Source organism: Lactuca serriola, chromosome 9, assembly GCF_051521515.1.
Source record: "Lactuca serriola cultivar US96UC23 chromosome 9, Lser_US96UC23_V15, whole genome shotgun sequence".
Taxonomy (NCBI): domain Eukaryota; kingdom Viridiplantae; phylum Streptophyta; class Magnoliopsida; order Asterales; family Asteraceae; genus Lactuca; species Lactuca serriola.
In genome coordinates this window covers 166486452-166496133 of record NC_136416.1, presented here as the reverse complement: position 1 = coordinate 166496133, position 9682 = coordinate 166486452, and positions in this window count along the sequence as shown.

Sequence of the window (9682 nt, the reverse complement as noted above, 5' to 3'; positions counted from 1 at the left end):
AATCTCACTGTCCATTGCCTATTTCCATTTTGCAGACTCCGGGCCTGCCATGGCTTCTTTATAGAAATTAGGTTCATCTAGATTTATTAGTGTACTATCACTAATATACGTGTCCCCTTCGATAGTAATATGAAAACCATACAACTGGGGTTGAACTCTAACTCTTTCGGAACGTATAAGAGGTAATGACTCGTCAATTAGTTCAACATGAGTTTCCTCCTTGGGTTGAGCGCTAGCAGTAGAGGTTCCTTCATCACTCGACTCTTGAATCTCTTCAATATCGATTTGCCTCCCACTGGCTCCTTGGCTTATGAGTTCTCTCTCTCTCGGAAAACCCCTCTCCTCGCAACGAAGACAACATTGTCACTCGGTCTATAGAAGAGATATCCAAAGGATTTCTGCGGGTAGCCGATGAAAATACATCGCTCACTATGAGGTTCGAGCTTGTCATGAGTTTCTCGTCTTATGAAAACTTCACAACCCCAGACCTTGATATGTGCCAACGAGGGAGCTTTCCCTGTCCACATCTCGTGAGGTATTTTGGCAACCTTCTTTGTAGGTACTCGGTTAAGGATATGGGCGGCAGTCTCTAAGGCATACCCCCAAAATGAGATAGGTAGTGAAGCACGACTCATCATAGAATGAACCATGTCCAACAGGGTTCGATTGCGCCTTTCTGCCACACCATTTAACTCTGGTGTCCTAGGTGGCATCAATTGTGAAACTATTCCACATTCCTTGAGATAGTCGTGGAATTCAAGACTTAGGTACTCTCTTCCTCGATCGGATCGAAGCATCTTGATTTTCCTGCCCAATTGATTCTCCACTTCATTCTTGAACTCTTTGAACTTTTCAAACGTTTCAGACTTGTGCTTGATTAAGTAAATATACCCATATCTACTATAATCATCGGTGAAAGTTACGTAGAAGCGGTTTCCATCCTTTGTGGTGGATCTAAAGGGCCCACATGTATGTATGAGATCCAATAAACCCTCACCCCTCTCACAAGTGCCAGTGAAGGGTGACTTGGTCATCTTTCCAAGTAAACAAGATTCGCATGTGTCATCTTCCCTAAGGTCAAATGACTCCAACACTCCATCCTTTTGGAGTTGGGCTATGCGTTTCTTCTTGACATGTCCAAGACGACAATGCTACAAAGATGCTTTATCCATACTATTGGAAGAATCTATACACAACACATCATTTCCTAGGTTATCTACAACCATAACAGTTTCATAAATTCCATTACAAGGCATTGCTTCAAAGTATAAAACACCATTTAGATATGCATAAATAGAACTATTCATATTATTAAACGAATATCTAAATCCTTGTCTAAACAAACCATGAAATGAAATGATGTTTCTTTCCATATCTGGCGAGTAGCAACAATTGTTTAAATCTAGACCTAATCCATTACTAAGCACTAAAGAATATACTCCAATCTTGGTGACAGGCGACGATCTTCTGTTTCCCATGATTAGATTTATTCTTCCTTGCTCCACATCTCTATCTCTTCTTAGTCCCTACAAATCAGAACAAATGTGGTAACCACATCCTGTATCAAGAACCCAAGAAATATTGTGAGATGAATTACTAGATTTAATTATGTATACACCTGCAAAAGATGGCTTGATCTTTCCATCCTTGATGGCTTGCAGATATTCCGGGCAGCTTCTCTTCCAATGCCCTATCTTGTGGCAGTGATGGCACTCTGCCTCCTTCGGGTTAGGGTTGGGCTTAGCAGGATCAACTTTGGTCCCACTAGAAGAGGAACCATCTTGGGACTTTCCCTTGCGGTGGCTCTTTGACGGAGCCTTCCTCTTCTTGCCACTTCCCTGCCCTATAGCCAAAACAGGAGCAACGGTTGATGCGGGAGTTGGTGCAACAGACTTGTCCTTTAGGTTGCTCTCAGCAGTCCTTAGGAGTCCTTGGAGTTTGCTTAGGGTGACCTCTTCCTTGTTCATGTTGTAAGTCATCCTAAATTGGTTGTAGCATGAAGGCAAGGAATGAAGAACAATGTCAATGGCCAAATCCTCCCCAAAGTTAACATTTAACTTGCGAAGACGATGAACATATCGTTGCATCTTTTGCAAGTGCACAGTCAACGATTCTCCATTTCCCATCTTAGCGGTGATCATGTTAATGATGATCTCGTAGCGCTCTTGCCTCGCGCTTTGGTGGTACCTCTCCATCAAGTCTTGATGCATTTCATACGGATACATGTCCTCATAGGACTTTTGGAATTCTTGGTTCATAGTGGCTATCAGGATGCAATGAACTTTCGTTGCATCACGTTCGTGTGTCTCAAAGACAACCATCTCTTCGGGAGTAGAGATTTCCGGGTTGACCTTCTCGAGCTTTTCGTCGAGGACATACTCTTTGTCCTCGTAGTGTGCAATGGTGCGAATGTATCTTATCCATTCGCTAAAGTTTGTACCATCGAAGGTTACCTTTTGGCAAAGACTCATTAACGTGAATGAGTTAGCAGCAGCGTTGTTTGCGTTCGACATCTACAAATAGAAAGGACAAATTTTGATTAGAATTTGGATTCCCAATTAAACACCCAAAATGAAAAATTAGGGCTAGGACCCAACAACATTATTTACATATTAGAAAAGGGATGCCGTAATCCAGTCATGCAAATAATTTGGAGGTAAGTGAATGACGATTCACTAATTCTTCACCACGAAAACATAACCTTAAGTTTTATTGAGAATTCCTAGATTTTAGAGATTCATTGAACTCTTCAATGGCATGTTTAAATCTCGATATGCCCCTCTAGTTTGTGACTGGGATACCGAGGATCACAAAGCGGGTGTGAATTATCATGCAAATCTACATGGTGCCTTCATTGTTACAATCATCTATTCGATGTGCTGCTAAACCACACACGCTCCATCGAACTATGATAAACAATGAATCACCCTTTTCCACCTTTGCTTAGAACCAATTAGTGTCTCGGTAAACCACACACGCTCCACTAACTTCTTAGCAAGGGTGCAAAGTGCAATTTCATGGGATTGCATCAATTCACTTTTCCTAAAGTAACTAAGATTGGGAATTTTATAAAATAGTTTAGTTACTTTATAGGTTCATTATACTTATTAATGATGAGAGAGAGTTGCCCTATCCTACCCGTTCGGCTAACGACCCTCCACCGGTCAAGCAAGCGGTGGGTGTGAGTGTACACCCATTAAGCACCATTTTATAGGCAACAACCTTATACCCACCTTATAGACCGGCTTCGTGAATGAGGCCTACTAATGGTAAGACTAGCATTTTAATTTTACTGATATATTTATTAAGCTTTTAATAATATATTAGTATAGGGTTGAATTTTAAACTTGTAAAATTCTAGGGTTGAGATTTAAATTCTTCTAAATTAAACTATGAATCACAAAATTCAAATTTCAAAAACTTCGGGATAGAAATTGAACTTTTCAAACAATAGGGATCAAATAACAAATAATTCAAATTAAACAATTAATTTCATAATTATCTATATTTGACCTAATTAAATTTTAGTCATTAGATAATTACCAAATAATCTTAAATAGTCCAATATTTATTATATAAATAATCAATATTTAAAAGATTTGAAATTATCTATATTTATGTCAAGGATAATCATTAAATTAAGTTAAAATTCGGATTTTTACATAATAAAACGATTTAGGTATCAATCCAAGACAAAACAGCAACAAAATCCCAAATTATCCTCTGTCTGACGCTCAGACTCGCCGAGTAGGGCCAACTCGCCGAGTCCAAACACTGACTCGCCGAGTTGGGTCGACAGAGGGCAAGAAAAAACGATTTTCAGCAAGTAAACCAGTTAAGCATCATATTCAATTGAAACCAATCATGTCTCTGATACCACTGATGGGTTTTGGACATAAGAACTTTACCTATGTGCACATACAACCCTATTGCTTGGATCTAGGTTTCACTAATTGAACATGCAACATATCCAAGACTTTCATGGCTAGATCTAATGTAAACTAACAATTGAAACATATGAAAACAGATCTAGAATGATACCTTGAGTTACTTGCTTGAAAACCTTCTTCTTCTTGGAGCTTAGAGTCACAAATGTCACTCCTCTAATGGCATACAAACACCAACTAGCAAGAAGATGATTTAATAGAGACGAGGAAGAGGGAAATCGGCTCTAGGGTTACTCTAATCACAAGGGTGCCGATTTCCTCAACCCTATGGGTCTATTTATACTGTGAGCTCCTAGGGTTTCACCCTAAAACCCTAATTGGATAACTTAGCCTCAAAGAAATCCAAATCCTTTCCTAGATAAGGCCTTGGACGATTTCTAGGTGATCCATATCCCTAAAATTGTCCAACCCTATATCCATAAGGGTTATTAGCTCAAAATACAACTTTCACACATTTGACAGTTTATATCCCTTTATTCAATTAATCTCTTTAAGTCACCAAATTAATTCCTAATTAATTTATGACTTATATTAATATTATTATTATTCTTTTAACATATTATTCCTATAATACATTAATAATAATATCTCTTCTCTCTAAATCACCCTATCAAGTTGCTATGGTGAAGGCAACCCAAAAGGACCATGCACAATCGGGTCAAGTACTTACCAAATATAGTTACATCCTTAGACACTAATCCAACAATAATAAGTGTTGCAAGTTAGCAATGTTAATTATAGAAAACAAAAGGTTTCAATTGGGAAAAAGTTGTTTTGCTATAATTAAGGGAGAGGAAATTATCCTTCATTTCAATTCTAAAAGCTTAGATTGATGTTTTAATCATCTTTAGTCAAGGATATATATATATATATATATATATATATATATATATATATATATATATATATGTGTGTGTGTGTGTGTGTGTGTGTGTGAATTTTATGTTGGAATGGCTCAACTTAAGGAAATTCTATATATGGGTCCATTATTTGCGTTCTAAAATTCCATTATGATTACGACATCCCTTTTCATAATCTGAATTATGAGAACTTGGAAAATAGAAATATAAATATTATAGCAAAACACTGGTCTAGTATCATGTCTTTATGAATCGTGTCCCATATACTTCGGATATAGGATCGATTCATGTGCTATAATATTCATCTGTTCTTAATCTTTCCAAATGCCTAGAGCATTAAGAGGGAAAAAGTACTAGAACTAGATATGACTAATTTGATTAAGCAATTGTAGAGGACAATCTAAGGTTTACTAAAGATTGGTTGCTCAGGGACAGTTGAAAGTATAGTGTTAATTTTGGAAGGATCATATTGACATATTATGAAAAGAGTCAACTCTTGTTCAGGAGTAATAGTTAAAAGTGGAATATGGAAGTGTTCCCATAGGTGGAAGTTATTCATTAAATATGTGTAAGATTAAGAAACTTAATGCAAGAAGAATGTTGAAAATAATGAACTTTGAATATGAGACTTCGTTTCCATGGAGTTGATCTCCATTGGAATACTCTGTAATGTCCGTTGACAAGTCTTTGTGACTTTGTGCATAATCACTACAAGAGGAACAATGCATATAAGTTTAGAATCTAACATATTTAGGTAAATGGCAGGAATTTGGAATTCTTGCATTTGCGGTAAGGATTTGGGATTGTGAAATGAGTATCATTGGAATTATGTTCAATCAATCTATTTCACAGAGTAAAGTTCATACACAAACTTAGTGTGCATAATTGGTGTATGGCATAACTAATGTTTGGAAAAATATAGTGTGCATACTTGGTGTATGGCATGACTAGTGTTTAGAAAAAATCACAGTGTACATGCTTGGAGCATGTGACAGCTATTGTTTTAATTCAAGTATAAAGTTGATAGTTTGAAACAGTATGCAATGAATAATGTGTAATCAATATGGTGATAAATAAAAGATGTTCTATTTATATCATAAGTTCTGAGACCATATTTGATTCGATTATTCTTGTGTTTCAGTTTGCATGTTTTGACTTCAAGAATAACTAGGTCATTCTTCCTGAATGACTAAGTTATTCAAACCATCCACAGTCGGTCATATGTTGGAAGTAGATATGAATCAAGACTGTCATGAAGCTGGATTGTAGATGTCCATGGTATGGGACATAACACGAGTTGCTGTAACATTCATGTGTGCTCATAAGTTCTGAGTATTGAATTCAACCCACGCTCACTGGTATCACTTCATGGAATTTATATCGAGTGATCGTGAGACGGTAATATCATATAAGTCTTCAAACCTAGAGATATGACTTGTTGCCTATGAGTTGGTTATACATTGATTGTACGAAAACACATTAGTAAATCGATGTTATAAAATGTGCCTTTGTGTATGATTCAACAAGTAGTAGAACAAGCATATGACTCGAAGTTTATCTGTTCCTTCTTGGATTAGAAGCGATATCTGGGCTCCTCGATGATTTTGTGTTGACCCATGTACCGGTCCCGGTCAGAACTAAGTTGATGTGTTCAATTATGTTCTATGTCAAACAAATCAGAAATTAGGAAACAAACTGCTGGACAATAAGTAAGACATTGTTCCATGTATTTGTCTCGATGATATCTAGAACAGAGGATTATATGATCACTTATCTTAAATGGCGTATCATCATCATCTCAGTTCTACGAGACCTTGAAAGAGCTACGATTGCTGATCGGTTCCTGATTGCAGATATAGTTATTAGACTTATCTAAGTGGGAGACTGTTGGATTATGTGTCTAAGTTCATAACTATTTTTGGGATGTACTTGACCCGGTTGGCATGGTCCATTTGAGTTGCATGGCATTGCAACACTTGGATAGACTAAATGATAGAAATTACACTTAAGGATTATTAATATATTATAAGTTCTAATATCTTAATAATATTATTTAATTAGTATTGATCATAGAATTAACTTGGAATTAATTAAGTGATCAAAAAGAGACTAATTAAATATATGGGGTTGATTGTGTAAATAATCTATTCTTGTATAGTGGGCTAATGATCCATGGTTAGTATGGATTGGGTTAAAACCCAAAAGGTGCTCCATGGATAATCATGGAGGTTACAAACCCATGGATCATGGAATATGAAAAGCCATGACAATTAGAGTTTACATGGTGTAACCCTACTTGTGCCACAACTATATAAAGACCCATAGTCTAGCAAAATTGGACTACTTGTACAAGATAGAGGGCTATACGATTTTGAGGTTAAGTGAACTTCTCTCAAGTCTATTCCAAGAGTTATAGTGTTGTGTGAGACATTTGAGGCATCACACTTGAGGTGCTAGGCTCACAAGGTTCTCAAGGAATCCAAACTACAACAGGTATGTTCTTCTTCTAGCATTTATGTTTAAAAGTTCCCCATGCTATGTTAGATAGTTGAAGAACCTTGGAAAATCAAATTTGCATGTATCATAGTAAAACATAGTTCCAAGGTTTCTAGGGTTGCATGTACACCTTAGGAGTGTTAGAATGCTCAAAACCCTACACTTTGATGCTTCCCCATATTTTGGGGTCAAAATCCTCCTGATCCCCTACTATTCTTCTCTGTTGGACAGTCCCTTTTGAAATGCCCTATTTCACCACAAAGGTGGCATATTAAACTTATTCCAACATTTTGGTCGAAGTAATGTGTCGGATCATGACTCTGCAGAAATGTGTAGTGTGCCCGTTCCTGTTGCAGTTTTTGCAATGAATCATTCGACAGACTCCCAGGTGATGGAAGCTACACTTTTTGCACTTGGGTAGATTTCCAACATACTGCCTTGTTGGGGTAGGGGTAACCGGGATACTAGTAGAAACGGTAGTAGGAGTAACAGATGTCGTGGCCACAGAGGCTGCCACTGATTGTTGTCTCTTGGCTAAATTTTGAGGTGGTTTTCCCTTCTTCTTATCCCAGTACATCCATTTCTTGTTCTTCATTTGGAAGTTCGGAGTGTCGTTGCAAGTAGGCACTCGTTGTTGTACTTGATTATCATCTGGATTGGGATTGCTGATGAAAATTCCACTACCATTAGCGTTGTTAGCGTTAAGATGTGTCATGACAGCTGTGACCCCAACTTGAAAAGTATCCGTATTTATCTGAAGGATTGGTGTTTTTCCCACGGATTGGTTATGTTTCTTCGGAGGCATGATTCTGTTACATGATAAGGAAATGAGTTCGTGAGTGTTTATGGTTTGCTCTAGATGTATCCTAATCATTTATATGAATGTAACTTTTTTGTTTTGTTATACTATCCTTGATGATTCAACCTACATCCCTATGATGTAGTCCTGGTAAGTTGTAGAAGGAAGTTCCTAGAATGGTCATCTGTCACAAGAGGGGTGTCATTTGAACTAATTTATCTTTGGTTGGAGGATATCATGTTCCAACTTTCGAAAAGATTTGAAAGTAGCCATAATAGAGTCTACATAAAATAGACTTATGAATTTTGAGAAATAATCACTCTCGATTGAGATTTCGTGATCCGATTTATTGATGTTAGTCAATATTACTGGTATAAAGATGTAACAAGTTTAGGAAAATGACCTAGGAGTAGGTCTTACATCAAACCAGAATAAGAAAGTTTTGACTGTACTAAGGCCTACCAGACTGAAAGTTCAAGGTCTTAAGATAAACAAGAATTTACAGGGAAAAGTGCTACTTAGAGCATAGATAAGAAGGTTATTCACTAAACCAAAAGAGAGGATGAGTAGAGCATCTCCTATTGGCGACGGGCACCACTCGGATGAACTCTTAATTCAGCCAGTTGACGCTCCACATCAAGAAGGTGTTGTTTATACACTGTCTGGCGTGCTCGGAGTTCTATGACTTCAGCTCGAGTTACAGCTAGCTGTTTCTGCAGGACCTCATTGTCTCTCATAGCTCTCCCGTGAGCAACCTCAAGATTGCGAATACTATCCGTATTGGCGTTTGTATCCGCATCTAGCTACACGGTTTGTTGAATGGTTGTCGTCCCTAGCTCAACATTCCGAGCCACTCGACGAACCAAGATGGGGAGAATTCTGTCTATTGAGCCTCCCTTGCTTAGATTGTAGAAGCTTCGGTCTCCGTTGTAGGGTAAGGGTTGACCCTGCTCATGGCTGCACCTACTCAAGTTCTTAGCCCATGAAGGCGTCGGGCCTTTGAAAAGCCGGAAGAGGGTTAGGATTTGGGATTGGAGCCACTAGGGGTAGATCATTGGCTTCTGGCTCGGAGTCAGAATCCCCCGGGAAGTTTTCTGCGAAGTCATCATCCAAAGGAATTGCATGATTCTCTTCTGGCTCTACATCGATCCATCCATCATTTCCTTGGTCGGGAAGGTATGGGTCGCCGGGGAGATGGAATCCAACCATGTTATCTACGCGAGAATAGGGATAAAAGAGAGTTAACAAACATACTCCTTAAAATAATTATAGGATGATCCTTACCAGTTACTTCAATACATGCGTAGTGCATACAAATCATATGTAACCAAAACAGAATAGACCTTCGAATAAGTGACCCTAACTCTAAATCCACAAGCAAATAAGGAACATGAAATAAAGCAAAGATCACAGATTCTAAGTCTATTACACCTTAGTCACATATAGCCTTAGCGTATCCACTCCGCAACTATTGTCCAACTAATAAAGATCTTTTAGTTATCAAATAAGTAATTATAGTAACACAAAATACTCCTATAGTATTTTAAGTTTATGTTATGTTCTATAGTTCTCATTGTAGT